General features: G+C 42.2%; 1 long non-coding RNA gene across 1 annotated transcript; it reads right to left on the reverse strand.

Annotated features, from left to right (window-relative positions):
• Positions 1 to 6,935: 6,935 nt before the first annotated feature.
• Positions 6,936 to 13,918, reverse strand: LOC128080729 (uncharacterized). Its single transcript, XR_008206856.1, has 3 exons — positions 8,459 to 13,918; positions 8,086 to 8,183; positions 6,936 to 7,102 (listed from the first exon to the last, which is right to left on the reverse strand). It is a non-coding gene; the product is annotated as an uncharacterized LOC128080729 (long non-coding RNA).
• Positions 13,919 to 16,720: the final 2,802 nt, after the last annotated feature.

The following is a 16,720-nucleotide window of genomic DNA, read 5'->3' on the forward strand; positions in this document are numbered from 1 at the left end:
TTGGAAATAATAGACTATTAGTAATTGCTAAGATGATTCATTTTAGTTATAGGTCTTTACATCCATTTACACTGGAATGTATGCACAATGTTAGTTGCTAGTGCAAAATATCATCATGAGATCATTTTTGACAATGATTCTGTGGGTGCTGACTTACATGATGTCCTAATTTCTGTTTGGACTGCAAATGAGGGTGGAATCTGGTCTACTGAATCATGTACATTTGCTTTTATTTAGCGCTATCTCTCCAAATCTTTTCCTACCTGATTGATAATTGGATTGAAATTATCTTTAATTACATTGTCTGGGGCTTTGTTAATATCAGCCCCTAACCAACTGTACTGCATGTTTGGGTACCCACTTAAGATTCTGTGAGGTGAGCAGGGCTGAAGGGCAAACTCCAGAAAGCTGCATCACTGCAGTCTCAAAGCCATTAATTTTGTGCAATGATAACTTTGTACTCAGAGAGCAATATTCATTACAGGCAAGAAGGGAAGCATGCAAGTCCTTAATTAACAGTAGGATATAATCAACATAAAGTAATAGTTTAATGTTCTACAGAATCAGTGTTATAGCCTTTTAGACTGTTGGTTTTTCCATTTTAGACAAGGCCAACACAACATTGTAATTGTCTGGATGCCATTACCCAACTCTCATTACTCTCCAGGTGCTAGCTCAACACCCCGTTTCCTATGATTGACCCACAGGTTCAAGTGTGCAAACTGCCCAGGCTCCCCAGAGACCTCCATTTTCATCATGTACATGAATAGCAACTGACTTTATTTTTTTCCCATAATCCAACCCACCAGACAGATTGTGACTGGGTTTGTAAAAAGGACATGTTTTATTTTCATCATAGGATGTGCTACATTATGGAGGCACTAGCAGAAAGCTATCTAGAATGCCTGGACTTGCCCCCAGTCCCGCTTTACCACAGGAACCTGAGCATATAGCAGCTCCTCTCCACTGTGCATGCACAGGTAAGAAGCTGAATTTATGTCCATGAGCTGTCCACAGGGGAAGGAGGTGAAGCAGCAGCTGCTACTCTAACTCCTTTGGGGGGACCTAAGTACCAGAGTACTGCTTCAGTTCAATGCCTGAGTTCTTTCAGGAGGCAAGGATGGGCTTATGTTAGTTGGGAACATCGCATCTCGAGAGAAGGGCACACTTTCCTCAGTGTGCCAACCCTGATGGCAGTCCCCCAAACAGAGTAGACAAGCAGTCTCCTTGCCGGTACCACCCTAATAATAGCTAGAAGGATTCACTTTTGAAATCTGGTCTATCTAACAAACTTGAGAGCCTAAAAATGAGCCTCAGAAGCTCCAAGACAATGCCAGAGAGAACAAGTGAGACCCGCTTGCTAAGGGAATACACAGGGCGTTTTTGTCCTTGCACAATTCACTTAGACTACAGAGGAAGCAGCCACTCAAAGCCTGCCAAAACACCACTTTTGCTGTTAAAGGCAATGTCTGACAGCCTCCTCCAAGGGCTACCCTACCTCTGCTCTGTCATAAATACCTGTGCTGCTCCTTCATTCTTTCTTGTATCCCTCTCCGTTTTTTCATTCCACAGGCCAGAACTAAGGCATCTAGAACATTCTAAAAAAAAACCTAGAAAATCTGCTTGCCAGCACAAGGAGGCCTATTCCAGTAGCGTATGCCTGTTAAGAGACAAGAGTTAAACATTTATTATTTTTTAAAAATGGCAGTTAATATCATACTTCCCAGGGGAGACTGACCACTGTGGCTGCTCCTGCACAGCTGGAACCTTGCATTAGCCAGGACTCCTGGAATTACTCTATGAAAGCAAGACTGTGCAATTGCTAGTTCCTCAGCCTCACAGATAAGGGCTGGGATTGCAAGGCTTAGTTTCAGAGAGGCTGAGGAAAGACAGAAAGATGTTTCAAGGTTAAAATATCTGTTGTGTGTGTCAGTGAGGAAGGGAGATATATAATTCCCAGAAGACTAATTCTGTGTGAAGGGAAGCACTAATTTTGGAAATGCCATACCTCTGCTCTGTGGGAGCATCTAACACTTGCAGTTCTTCAGGTGAGCTCCTGACTGTACTTCAGGAAGTGAAATGACATTGAATTCCTCCTTTCCCTTCAGTCTCCTGAAAGTAATGCCTTCAACAGAGCACTTCATTTTGACTAATGCAAAAGTTCCTGTGAATATAAGCATTAGATTGCACATCTCTTCCGTTGCATTCAGGGAAGATTTACAGTAGGGTAGTGAGAGTTAATGTGTCAGACAAGACTAAATGTGCCTCTGTGCTAAACTGCATCTTTTCTGTTTTTTAATTTTCCTAGGTTGAGAAGTCTTGTCAGAAATCTCTCCAATGGATTTGGCCACCCATGCCCCTTAGTTTTTCACTGAATCAGACTTAAGGTATGGCTTTTATTCTCTTCAATAACAAAAGCCAGATGCTAAAAAAGTAGAATAAGTAGTCTCTTGGTGCCACTTAGTAGACTAGGCCATAGGGAATTGCTTAAAATGGAGCTTTTGTTTCTTATTTAAGTCAAGACAGTCTATTATCTATCCACTGTAGTTCATGTAAGCGTTTGTGCATTCTTTGATTCAGAGGGTTGGTTTGTTTGTTTTTTCCCAAGCCTACTCTGTCTTAAGCAAATCCTTTTTTTTTTTTTTTTTCTGAAATAAACCACTAGAGCATATTGATATAATGAAGCATTGCTTTCAGTCTCTGTGAGACTACCATGCGAGTACCATCTACCATGGAGAAAACATATTATGATTAGAAAGCATATTTATTCTTGACTCTGCCCAAATGGTTTCTTCACACATTTGTATAATGAGGACTAGAGAACTAAACATTCCACCTAGAATTAAAACTGTGGAACATTTATCCAGACCCTTAGAAAGGACTGAATGTTTTTAAATAAACTGACAGTTAACAAAGAAATGTTAGGACCACCTGCAGTGACTCGCATCAGTCTCAGCAGATGAGGTTTACCTTGTGGGGGAGCTCCCCTGCATCCAGAGCTACCTGCATCCAGAGCCAAACGTGAGCAAAAAGCAGAACTGCTCCTACCTGTGTCAGGCTTCCTGGAGATCCATCACTGGCAGCTGGATGTAGTCCCAGTGACAATCATTCAGTGTCCAACAGAAAGCAGTAATTCAGCTCGTGTTTAGTGATGTGCTCCAGGTCAATGGCTTTGTCCTACAAGTAAAAGGTATAGGAGGTAACTTATGCAGAAAAGACATAACGCAAAAACCTACTGAGATAATACAAAATTTGCATTTTCTCCAGCAGAGTCTGGTTAGACGTGTGGTGAACTCCCATCTCATACAGAGCTTGCACTGCAGGGCACAGTTAGCTTTGTCCAAGATTTCACTGCCAGCTTGGCTCGCTTATTTTTGCTGTGTTTTGTTTTAAATCCAGGCTAAAATTCTTACAAAGTCTTGACTGCAGGACTGCTGCTTCAGCTCTTTTACAACCATCCTTTTGGTAAAGCCAGTTCTCTTTTTCTGGAATTTTTAAAAATGTTTCACCTATCTAACCCCAAAGTAGCTGGTCAGCACTTTGCCCAGGTTCACTTAAACCTGGAGTCGATGACCCGTGTCTGACTTGGCATTTACACTGTGCCCACTGCAGTATGGTGTGTGCTGAAACTGAAATCAGTGACAATATCCCTGATTTGTGGCTTGATAATTCATTTGTAAAGGTTCTACTTACATTTACTTTACAGCAGTCCTTATTGCAAACCAAGTTCATCACAAAAAAAAAAAAAAAGCATTGGATTTCTTTTTTCATAGGCTAGACACTTAATGAATACATCTGTTATTTGGAATTCAGATGTTTGCAGATAAAGGAGTGGGATTTACAGCTGCAAAAGAGAACAAATTTTAGAAGACACTGAAACCACCTTGTGTGTATCCTGCCTTTTATAAACACCCAAACACACACCACCCACTTGGACAAAGGCAATATATCCAAAAGCAAATTGAATGAATTGCACTGCCTGCTTTTAGGAAAATAATGTATTTATTCCTCATATGAAATTGAGATGTTCTCTCTGTCTTATGAAATATCAATTTAAACTTTATAACATATTCACGTTTTTACATACACAGCTTCAGACCTATTGTTTGAATAAATGTGCACCTTTACTGACATGACTGTGGGCTGCAATGCAGGCCAGAGGAGCCACGTTTAAATTGCAGGAGGAAAAAAAAAAAAAAAGCAATAGATGAAACACTTGGAAATTTTAGTCCCAAGCTGGAATCTGACAGTTCTATAAACAAAGCTGCAAAGCTGCATCTATGTCACACTTGGAGGATGACAGAGCACTTATACCATCCTACAGTTATTTATTAGCTTAGAGAACATTCATTCATTAATTGGAGAAGAGTCAAAGAGTCTTGTCCTTGTGACCACCTCCTACAAAACGCCCTGGATAACAGCAGCATCCCCACAGTCACCCAAACATGGCTACACAGTGTGCCTGCTCACACGTACTGAAGTAAATTGAACATGTGCAGAGGGTGGTAAGCTGTATTCTGAAAGCACTGCATCCATGGCTTGCAGCTATCTATCTCCTGCAAATCACTGGCACAACATTGTCATGTTCAAAATGCTCCAAGACATTAGCGAATGAATGAATCAAAAGACGTTCTCAGGAAAAGCAGTAAGTACACTCACACAGTCACAAAGGGAATTTCATCATGGCCAATACAGCAGTGCATCTGAATCAAAGTGGAGAGATTTTCTTTCTGAAAGGGCTCCTTTTCTTAACAAAGCAACGTCATCACAGACGTTTTGTGAATACTCTTACAACAACCACGATTAATAAACACTGCTGGATGCTAGTGGGGTATGGTCTAGAAATCAGGACAAGTGGAGTCTTACCTTTGTTTCTCTGACACGGTCATGAGATGCATCCAGGATTTTTCAGAGCACTTTTTGCCAATTCTGGATAGCCAGCTTGCAAAGCAGTGCATGATCCTGAGGTCTGGAGGGAACAGAAAACAGCTGCGTGTAAAGTGAGGCACCAAACCACAAGTACCCTAAACCACTGGTCAGTTTGGGCCTATTTAAAGATTGCCAGCTTATATACTTATTTTTTGAATTGTAATGAGTTCTTGTAAAGCATTCTGAGGTTGCAAAATGGAGACAGCTATTAAAGAGACTTTTTTTTTTTTCTTTTTGACATTTTCTATTTCTGCTGCTCTGGTGTTTGATTACATCTGAGACATGGGAATATACAAAAGCACACGCTTACCGTGGTGTGCTGTTTACAAGGTTATTCTTGCACGTGCTCGCTTGCTTGCTCACTCCCACATACAGCCACACTCCCATTACTGTTACCATTTCCAAGGCAAGGAGATGCTGTGCTTTATGGGCCATCTGTCAGGCAGTGCCGGGGCACTGTATATTGATGCCATGTTTGTAGCTATCTCTTATTTGAAACAAAGTTCAGTTCAAAGCACTTCCAAGTATAGAAAGGGGAGAAAAAAGATGTTAATGTGTTTAGATTACATTAAAATTTTAAGATTAACTAAAAGAAAGGGAGAAAAAAAAGTCTGCTAATGGGTAGAGCTCAGTGGAGAGGCATTATTATATTACTACTAATGCACATAAAGCATCTCCTATTAAAAAGGGATGGCAGTTTTACATCCTATTAAATATATCAAAGCTGTACTTCAATTACAAATCCTTTCATATGCATGTTTTAACAAATATGTCTGATAATAGAGTGCAGCAGTAGCTTTTTAAATGCTAAACAAGATCCCTACAATACAGCTCACAGATAGAAAAGTACTAGAAGAAGGAAGGTCTATTTGACAGGGAAGGGAGAGATGCATTTCAATATTTTCATTGCCTTTATAGCTCGCAAGACAAAGTTTATAAACCATTCCAGTGAGCATAGTAGGACATTGATAAAAGAGCACAACCTGCAACCAGCATACTGAAAGAGTTTGCAAGCTGCTGTTGTTTTTCCACACTGTTATCTTGGAAAACAAGCTGTGTCCTAATAATGCTAGTAACAACAAAAATAAAAGCAGGCCACGGTTGGCTGAGCCCTGCCTTAGAAAACGTAAAATCTCAACCAGCCCCAAAAAAGTTTACCTTCCCTAAAGAGAATCCCTATGCCCAGAGGAAGCTATGAGGTGCCGACACGTGGTCCTGGCCTCGTGGACTTGACTCAGCTAGTGAGCATCTCTTCCACAAAACAACAAATAAATCCTGATGCTGCCCTGGAGAACCCAGCAAGTGAAACGGTGTTCTGCATGAGCAATCTGGTACTCTGTGACCTAGGGGGAATAACAGCAATAGAAGGGTCAAAAGCAAGCCAAAGAGGGATGCAGCATGACCCTGAATTCAAGCTCATAGGTAAGTCCCTTCTACCCCTGCAAACAGTTGCGAGGACTGGGTAGAGGCACTGCAGAATCTCCAAGGCCCTGTGGGTAAAGGATTCTGCTTATTGCATCGTTTTCCCATATGTGATCCCAGTAACAGTGTTAGCACAGCAAAACTGAGCCTCTGAGACACCAGAGTTCAGCTCTGCGTTTCCAATTGTGCCTAGCCCCTAGCCTTAGATTTCTGCAAAACCTAAGCTCTGTTCCAACTCAGGGTGAACTGGAGTCACAATGTTAATCAGATTGGGCAGCAGTCTGCCACAAGCCAGGCTCCATTTGCATGGATCACATATTTCTGACATCTGGCATGGGAATGAATGAGCCCGTGCCTATGGAAATGCGTATGAACCCACAATAAGCTTTTTCAGTTTGCTGATGAATCAATTAAATAGAGGTTCATAAATCTTAAAAAAAAAAAAACAAAACAGGAAAAAATTTTGATCATAATAAAGAACAACAGTAAATTCTGCTTAGCCTTTTTTCCTTGTGGATTTTTTTTTTTTTTTTTTCTTATGGAGATACAGAAGTTGTAGAGATTTAGTGAAATGTAGTCACTTACTTATCTAGGAAATAATGACGAGCAATAGTACTGTAACATTGTCACTCTAATATCCACAGTGCTGAGCAGCAGGGTGGCCTGGTACTCACAGCGCTGGGCCTTGCCTTGCTTTGCCTGTCCCCAGCTGCTCTTCATGGCTGTGACTTGTACTGCCTTGCTGGGTTCTCTGAAAAGCAAGGAGGGTGGTTTGTGACATCTGCTTCCTTTTTGGTAAGACAGAAGGGAAAGCTGGAGCTGGGTCATCTCTCTTCTCTCAGATCAGCACAGGGGTCTGCACAGTAGAAGTCAATATGTGCAGAGAAACCATACCAGGACTGCAATAAGATCATAATAGCTCAAAATAGAGGGATAGAGCCAGAGAAAGAGGCTGTTGTCCCTGATTGCTACCCAGCTTGAAAGTCCAGGAAAAACAAAATCTCATAGTACTGTGTGGGCCATATACACCACTTCTAAGACAACCAGGCTTTGTGAGACAGATTCTGTCCACCTTGGCCTTCAGGAAAGTTGTCACCCAAAGGAAATGCAACCTCTCTTTGTCTCTCAGCCAACTCCTCTGGGTAATATAGATCAGTATCACACCATAGAAGTCAATATTACAGATTCCAGCTGGCTAAATTGGCTTCAATCCACTGAGTCAATGAATCAGATGCTCAGCAGGTGATATACAGTGTTTGACTTGCCTAAGCAATCATTATGTCCAGAGACTCAGAGATCTATTCTGGAGTCTAAGCAAACAAGATAAAATGTGTTCCTCTCCTGGCCTCATATATATCATTTCACATTTAAAAGATTTCTTGAGTTGGAGGCATCAGCATTTACTTCCAGCAGCTCCTGGTTTTGAAAACTGAGAGTACTTAGTAGTTGTGTTTATTTGTGCTGATTTTTTTTCCTTTTCCAGCTGCCTCTATTAGCACAAAGGCTAAATGAAAATTCAAATCACTATGGTGATTAGCTGCAAATATTGCTTTTTGCAATGGGTTTGGTGTCCCAAGCAAACAAAGGACCATTCTTCAATGTGCTGCAGACAGCACAATTGTGTACCTCACAGATGTCTCAGTGCAATCAGCTTCTCATTACTGGACTAAACAGAACTTTTGATGGAGCTGAGAGAATCGAGTGACCTGGGGCAGGAAGCAAAGGTTCCCTTACCTGGCACTCTGTATTTCCTCCCCCGCAGGCATATTGATTACTGAGAGGCTGTTTGCTGAATGAGATCCTACTCAGCATGAATGTAGCTGGAACAAGTCCTATATAATTAAAGAAAGGAAGGGAATAAATGATCTGTCTAACACCTTACTGTTATTATCCCACAACTATGTAATCCACAGCCAGGTTCTCTTTCTGCAGATTTTATCTGCAGAGATTCGGGGAAAAAAAACAACAAACAACAAACCCACAGCTGAAAGCTTACAAATTACACATGGAAGAAAGGAGTTGTTTCTTGTGCTAAGGGGATGCTGAGAAAACAATGCTGCCTCCTGAAGTGGGAGCTAAGGCATCTTGCATCAAATGTGAAACCTACCTCTGAGATCATTTCAGCTGAGGTAACCACAAGCTCCTCGAGAATTGAAGCAAGCCTGCAGAAGAGGGAAGAATCAAAATCTGTGGTGCTTCAGCACATTTTTATGTGCTTGCTAGGCTGGAGATGGAATTTTTAAGGCATGGAGTTGGAATACTGGATGAAGAAAGAAAAGCTGTATGGAGAACAGGACTATTGCACAGCTTCAAGATAAACCAACATAACTAATGGCAAATTATAAAGCAAGGAAGTATTTTAAAAAGTCAGAGCAATAGTAGGGAGATTTCTAAATGCATAGCCACGGACTGCAAACACCACGGCGGCTGAAGATCAACTTCTACTCTAACATGCCACAAGTAGCCAGAGAACAAAGTGATAGAGATGAAAGGAAGTATAGCAAGACAAATGCACACAAGTACACCACAGCACCTGCTAGTAATATGCTATGCCACTAAAAAGCTAACTAAAATAAGAGAAGCAAGATAGACAGAACTTTTCACAGGGATTTCCAGCTGCTCCCAAGAAAAGGACTTGCAGCAGGTCTCTGTTCCCAGAGAAATAATCAAGAAAAGTAGAGCCTGTCCCCAGTGTTGTCAGTAGATCACTGTGTTGCTCTGCATATTATTACTTCTTTCTTGCCTCAGTTTCCCCACAGTCTGTCTGTACTGACTGTGTAAAGAAGAACATGATCAAATCAATGAATAAGGAATGGGAACAATCAGAAAGGACACAGTACAGGACAGCAGGCGAATCTCTGCCTGTGTCTGGGCCCAGAGGAGCATTATGAGGGTCCCACTCATAATAAAATTTCTTAATATTAATGCGAATTCTGGCAACAAAGCAGATGCTTCGATATCTGAGAAAATGACGGCTACAAGAAAGACCTTCTCAATGCTTCAAGGTCTAAGCAGTCTCCCAGACACCTTTTTCTTAACACCCCCTTGTCTCAGCCCCAAACAGTGAGGAAGTTAAAAAGAAAAGACATGATCAATAATTAAAAAGCTGGAAATGAACAAATGGAATGAATTGCTCCAAGAAGGGTGAGGAGAGAAACCTGAGAAATATCATCTATCTTTATCTCTCAATCTGGCAGAGGATTTACAAACCATCTTTAAAAAGAGAGATTCTGAGGTTACGCATTCAGGTTTCTGAGCGATGCCAGGTTTTTTATTTTATTTTTTTCTTTTTACATTATGCTTCCTCATTTTATGACACTTCTCAGACTTGAATCATTCACAGCAGATGGCTCCATGAATACTGGATATTTCCATAAATAATGACAGATTTCCCTTCAGTCTCCCCACCCTCCCTCCACTCCACATGCCCAAATCTTTTGTGTGCTAGCTGCAGATACACATTCAAATTCTGGTCAGCAAACAAGCCTATCTAGTGCCATTGTCATTCCTGCAAGCCCAGTAGAATCAGTAAAATAATGAACTTATCATCCCATTTGATTCAAGAGCATTTTTTCCAAGCAATCCTTAGATAGAAGGGAAATGCAACGCAGCATTTAATGAAATTGAATACTTTTAACACTAGAGAGCCACTGCAGAAAGCATCTGAGTGCTCTGCGGCAGTGGGAAATGCCGGAGATAGCTGGTGAGCCAGATTAGCCACACAGTGATGGCAAGGCAAAGCTCAGGTCCTCTGAGCACCTTTGCCACCACAGAAGCTCTGAGTAGTTACAGTGGGTGAGGAACTGGCCCCAAATTTAGCTACAGAAATCCTGCTTGCACAAGAGGGACTGCTAACAAAACAAAGAGCCTCACAAAAAGAGAGGAGTGCACAAATCCTTGCTGTTGGGTCATGGCATTTGTTTGATCTACCTGCAGTAAATGATGTGTGACGCTACTGTCTTACGGAGATAAAAGCAAGGTGGCTTTTAATTCAGGACATTAAGAGAAAATATTAAAAACTTCTTATCAGAGCAATAATTTATGGCTAACTTCAAGTGCTCATAATCTGCCATCTATATACATTTCTATCAAATGACCCTGTAAATAATTAATAGATCTAATTCTGTCAGTGTTGCCAGGGCAGGTTTCCCTGCAGAAGGTTAATGCAATGATTTAATTCTTTATTTATGTGATTAGCAGCCCCAATCAGGCTGTTTTAATGAGGTCGCAGGCAGCGGATTATCTCAGCTGACTTGCCTGGCAGGAGCCCCAAGCGCCCCGTTCTTGTGGTACGAGGTACACTTTCTGTCCAGCTGCCCCATGGCAAACCATTGGCAGCTACTGGGGGCAGAGCAGGGGCCCCAGCAGGGCAGCGAATGCTATTTAGCCCTTTTCTAGTTGCTCGAATTGTAGCTGCATAGTCCAAGTAAAACACAGAAACAGGGATTCTTAATGCACATCTGCCTCAAGATTCATCTATGCCTATTCAGAAAAGGGGAATATCACTATGAGGAGACATGGGATAATATGTCACTAGCAGTGCCTTAGGCTCATCTGTAAAACTTAGTGTTTGGATTAAATCCAAATGATGATCCTCCCTATGTCAACAAGAGAACCTGGCAGTTATTAGATTCTTCCGGGGAAGGAATTGATACAAGTGCTGCTTTCTCGAGATCTCATAAATCTGCATTTCTATGTACACAAAAGCTTGACACACACAAATAAAACAGAACCAGAATACATTTCTTTCATTCCTTCAGTCATTTTTCTTTCAATTTTTCACCAAACCCAGCCCACCAGAGAAAAGAGAACTCTCTGCAGGCTGCTTATGGAATTAAGAGCCCAGTTACTCAGATTCATTGGGCCACCTGGGATCACTGTAACCCCACACGTAGCGAACAGCCTCACTCCTGTGATGAGGGCCATCAAGCAACTCTGCTGTGGGCCATGCTGATGTCAGCGGATCTGATAGCAGTAAGGGAGCACCAGGAAGGCCACACCTGCCTGGCTGGGAAACAGAGAAGTCTTGGCATTCCTTCATTCACAGCTTCCATTCACATTGACTGAGAAGAGCAGAGGAAACAGCTTGGATATTTCTTTTCCTTCCTCTACTTTTCTTCTGTCAAAGGCATCTTTCCAGCTCTCTACTGACCTGCTTTTTGTTTGTTTTTCTGCCTTTTTTTTTTTTTTTTAAGTTATTGAACCTTGTTTCCCCTGCCAAACTGCCTACAGCTCCTGTTCTGTTTATTATACTCAGCACAGAAAGGAATGAAAAGGAACGAATCTTGGAAGAGAAACAAAAGCCTGCAATAAGCCGTATTCTCAATTACCCTGTAGCATGCCGGCTGGGAACAAGAGGAGTTGCCACACTGACACATACAGCTGAAAATTGGGTTTGCTAGGTACAGCAGTGTTAAAGGCAGCCTTTCACTGCCTCCCTCCCTGGCTGCCACTGTGCTGTGCCCTTCGTGAGCGCTCCACCGCTTATTGGCACAGGTATAAAAGCAGCCCTTGGACAAGAGACAGCTCAGGTAAGCTCTTGAGAAATCAAAGCAGGAAAAGCAGATAAAAGGCAGCGGTATTTCTGTCACTAACTCACAGACGGGTTTATTCTCTCTAACAATTTCCACCTTGGCAAGCTCCAGGTCACTAAAACAACATCCAGAACAATGAATTAAAGATACTGAAAAAGACTATACAGAATGCAGCATTCTCACAGAAATGTAGAAACTCCCCACACTTCCATGCATTGGTTATCCTCAGGCCTCCGTCAGGCTGAGCACTTTGTGCCTCACTCACACTTGCTGATTTTCAGTGCTAAATCCTGCCGAAAGCAGATTGTCAGATGCAGGAATCTGCAGGGAACAGTCCAGCAATGTGCTCCAGTTGTTCAGGAATAACTGAACAGGGCTGGATAAAACACGGACGCTCTCTCTGTGCACAACAGTTCCCCTGTCACCCTGCCAGGTAACGTTTTGCCTTCTATCATTCTTAAAACTAACTATGGAGGTAACTGCAATATTTTCCCTGAACGGGCAAACAAAGGAGCGAAGCGCCAAGCCCACCAGCACTGCCTGTTCAAGATATGCATTACTGCAGGATTCTGCAGAGAGTCTCCTAAAGACCTTACTGTGTCTCACACAAAGCCACATCCTCCTTATTCTCGTGCAGCAGCAGCTGCAGGGACCCGGGGAGTAGAAGGAAAGGAGCAGAGCAGCCAGGCAGTGCTCACACATCCTCACCTGCAGCAGTGGGCAGTGAGCCAGCCTGCCCTTTGGGGGCAGGGGGAGGAGCAGAACATACCTGCTCAGTGTGCAGAGGATGGCTTTCTGGGGATTGGTTTTCCTTTCTTTTTTTCAGGAAGCATTTATCTTCTGATAGTTTTTTTGTTTGTTTGTTTTTGTTTTTTTAATTTACAAACAAAACCCCACGGAAGATCTCAACGCCTACAGATCCCTTGGATTGTTTTGTTTGTTTGTTTGGTTTTTTTTTGCTAGAAGAACTAATCCAGAAAACAAAAAATGATGAGACCCCCCCTTGTCCCATATCTGCCACTAATTCCTAGGGCACATTCTCCTTGCCCTGCTGCATTTTTACAAGCATTGTTTGCAAAGCGCTGTTCTCTCTGATAATGCATCTTAAGACTGTATCCCTGAAGTTTCCCTCTTTGATTTTGCATCCTGATTCTCTTCAAAACACATCCTCATCTGCCCCTTATTTCATTTCTGGATCTCTTTTCAGCTGTGTGTTCACTTCTGTGCCTGTCTTCATAGAGACATATCTCTGCATATGTACTGTGGAGGACAAAGCAAACAACTTCGGGATCCCCTCCCAGGCTAACCTGTGGAGAGGGCCTGCTTTGTATTTGGGAGAAACCCTAATTCTCACATGACCCTGGATCCTATGGCACTACAGACACCTCTCAGAGGAGCCACCACAAAAAACAAAACAAAACAACACCCTAGAAAGCTCAGCGTACCCATGCTGGGCATACAATCGCACCTGGTCCTGCAAGCCACCTGATGTTCATAGAATCGCTCAGGATGGAAAAGACCTTAAAGATCCAACCCACAACCTAACCATACTACCGTAACAACCCTCAGCTATCTCGTGTCCTTGAGCACCACATCCAGACGGGTTTTAAACACATCCAGTGACTCAGCCATCTCCATGGGGAGCCTATGCCAGTGCTTAACAATCCTTTCTGTAAATAAGTGCTTCCTGATATGCAACCTAAACTTACCCTGGTGCAACTTGAGGCCATTTCCTCTCATCCTGTCACCTGTCACCAGTGAGAAGAGACCAACCCCATTCTCACTGTAAACGCCTTTCAGATACTGGAAGAAAGCAATAAAGTCTCCCCTCAGCCTCCTTTTCCCCAGACTAAACAGCCCCAGTTCCTTCAGCCTCTCCTCAGAGGGCATATTCTGTAAAGCCCTTCGCAAGCTAGGCAGCCAAAAGCCAGAGGCTCAAATTCAGTGGTGCAGAGGGCTGAGCTTAGCAGAGACAGAGCAACAAGCACTTTTGGCCCAACAAATTAAAACTGCACACCATTACAACATGGACAGCAACGCTGTGCTATTCCAAGGAAGGGAATACAAGGAGAAGGTGGGCAACATCAAGGCAGGACTCTGGTCACCACTGCCCAAAGGACAGGGCCAGATCAGAAGGAAGCTCTCCAGGCACCTTCTTACCTTCCAGCATGTCATCCTAATGGGATCTCTGTGCAACCCTTCCTTCCACTGGCACAACACACTTTCATTCACTATATCTCAGATTTTAGGAGGAAAAAGGCTTACACTGAATGTTACTAGCCTATTTTCTTCTCTAGCAATCTGATTTACCCATCCCGAGGGCAGTAGTGATGGCTTGATGTCTTAGGGAATGTACAACTCACACACTTGCCATAAATAATGGATAGCATATTACACAGCACTTAATATTTAAGTACCTGAAGAAGTAAAAGAAAATGGAAACAAAATGTCATTAAGGGACTGACCTGTTTAAGTACTGCAGAAGGTAAAGAATATTTCAACTTCATTCTACTTCCCATTCGGCCGCAGATCCAAAATGAAAACTCTTGAGATGTTTCTCCAGCCACGCTTAACACTACTACTTAAAACAAAGCTGCCTTGCCCTGCACCCTGCATCTCATTGTACAGCAAGCAGCACAGATGTCTGTAAGGCTGCATAAAACCAGGATGAGCTTGTGGAAGAATATTCTTCCAGGCTAATTTTTACCTCGGACACTTAACAGACCCAAAGCTGACATCTTTGTGTTTTAATCATTCCTGATGTATTCTTTTTCATCCTTGAATTTTTGGAGTGCTTTCTGAAGCTGTGTGACTCTTGCTATAACAGTAACATGCCACACAACTTTTTTGTGACAAGGAAGTCCCCAACCTTGGCATATTTAATTTCTTTTGAATTCATTTCCTTCTAGCGTTATTTGACGTGATTCCTATCAGATCTTTGCCTCCAAAATAGTCTGCAGAACATCTTTTTTTCAGTCACTTTCTCCAGGCTACATATGGTTTTATAGACTTGTATCAAATCTCTTCCTTTCAGCTATCTCTTTTCGAAGGTGACAAGTCTTAATCTACTCAGGTGTCCCTGTCACAAAAGCCACTGTGCACCCACATTGCTTTGGTCATCCTGCTCCGTTCCTCCTTCACATCTGATGTGTTTCCTGAGGGGCAGAGGGCAGGGCACCACATGCTACTCACAATGGATGTACTGCTTGGATTTAGAAAGTGGCAGAATTATGGTTTCCACTTAGTCTATTCTGTTCCTAGCATTCAATTTTGTGAGTTTTTGACCACTGCTGAAAGCTCTGAACTGACAATCACTTCAACTTATCTACCAATATCCAACAAAACAAAACAAACAAACAAACAAAAAAACAAAAAACAGAAGAAAAAAAAACCACTGTTCCTGAGTGATAAAAATATTGGGACTCTTTCTTCCTATTTACATTCCTTTCTGTTTATCTGCACTGAATTTCATCTGCACTTCCCTAACCTGGCTCTCAATTTAAGATGGTCATTTTGCAAACTGATTCATTTCCCTGAAAAAATTGAGCTCATCATCCAACTTCACCATCTGACTGCAGCCCCGCTTCGCCTTGTTTGTGAGCCTACCAAACACCACAGCACAGATCCCTACAGAACCAGACTTGTGACTTTCCTCCACAGTGACAACTTCAACCTTTTATTTCTACCTCCCACTTCCCAATTTTAATCAATTTTCTGAAGCACCTCGCTGTTGTTTCATGGCACCTGCATTCCTTAACAGCCTTTTGATGCTTTTTGAAAATCCATGTAAGTTATATCACCAACCTGGCCCATCCACTCCTCCAGTCCTACTCGACAGATTTGTATATCATGATTTTCATTGCAAACCCCCAGATAGCTCTTTGTCACTGATATTTACTGATGTTCCCACTCATTCCATTACTATTACAGTTTTTGCTAACGTATTTATTGCAAATACTAGGTTTACCACTGTGGGGTTCTGGGAACCTCACAGGAAACACTTAAAAAGGATGTTAAACTGGTATTTGTCTTCTGGTACCAGGACATAAGCCAGGAGTGCACACTGGAGGTAACACTTGCCCTATTTCATCAACCTGCCAGGAAAGACATCCCACTGTGGGAGTCCCCCACGATCCTCCACAGCAAATACCATGAAACATCTCACTTTTCTAAGCACTCCTTCTGCATAGTTATTGCTTACTGGTCCTACGGACTCCAGAAAGCTTCCTGCTTCTCCTGTGTTTGAAACAGGATTTACTAGGGATTTTTTGGCGCTTTCTGTAAATTTCTCCAACTCTTTTGGCCCTTCTTACTGCATTTTTCCCTATTATCTGCCTGTCTGGGTCTACAAGCCTTTCTATTTTTCTCATTTGTCAGGCCCAATCTATCTGAAGGATATATTCTCGCTTTTACTAATATACTTTTCCTGCTGTTTAGCCATCTTAGTTTCCTTCTTCTTTTTTTTTCTTTTTCTTTTTTGTCCGCAAGGTGATAAATAGGATACATTTGCTCTAGGATTCCATCACCATCTTTAAACTGTCTCTATGTTACACAGTAGGACTTTACTCTTTTAGTTTTGTCTAGCTTCTCCATTTTAAAATCAAGCGTGACAGCAGTGGATGTTTTAGCTTTCCTTGCATCTGCAGGAATGCTTAATCTACCTGTATCGTGGTCCCTGCAGCAGAGCGGACCTTTGACAATGATGTTATAAACTAAGCACAGTCCACTGGCTTGGCTCTTAGAAGCTGCTCTTGTGGCTTCCTTGACTGCTGCTCCATAAAGTGGTCACTGATGGTCTCAAAGAACAGACTTGACGTTGGGCCTTGATATGACAT

The sequence above is a fragment of the Tympanuchus pallidicinctus genome, unplaced genomic scaffold (assembly GCF_026119805.1).
Source record: "Tympanuchus pallidicinctus isolate F22 unplaced genomic scaffold, pur_lepc_1.0 scaffold2, whole genome shotgun sequence".
NCBI lineage: Eukaryota > Metazoa > Chordata > Aves > Galliformes > Phasianidae > Tympanuchus > Tympanuchus pallidicinctus.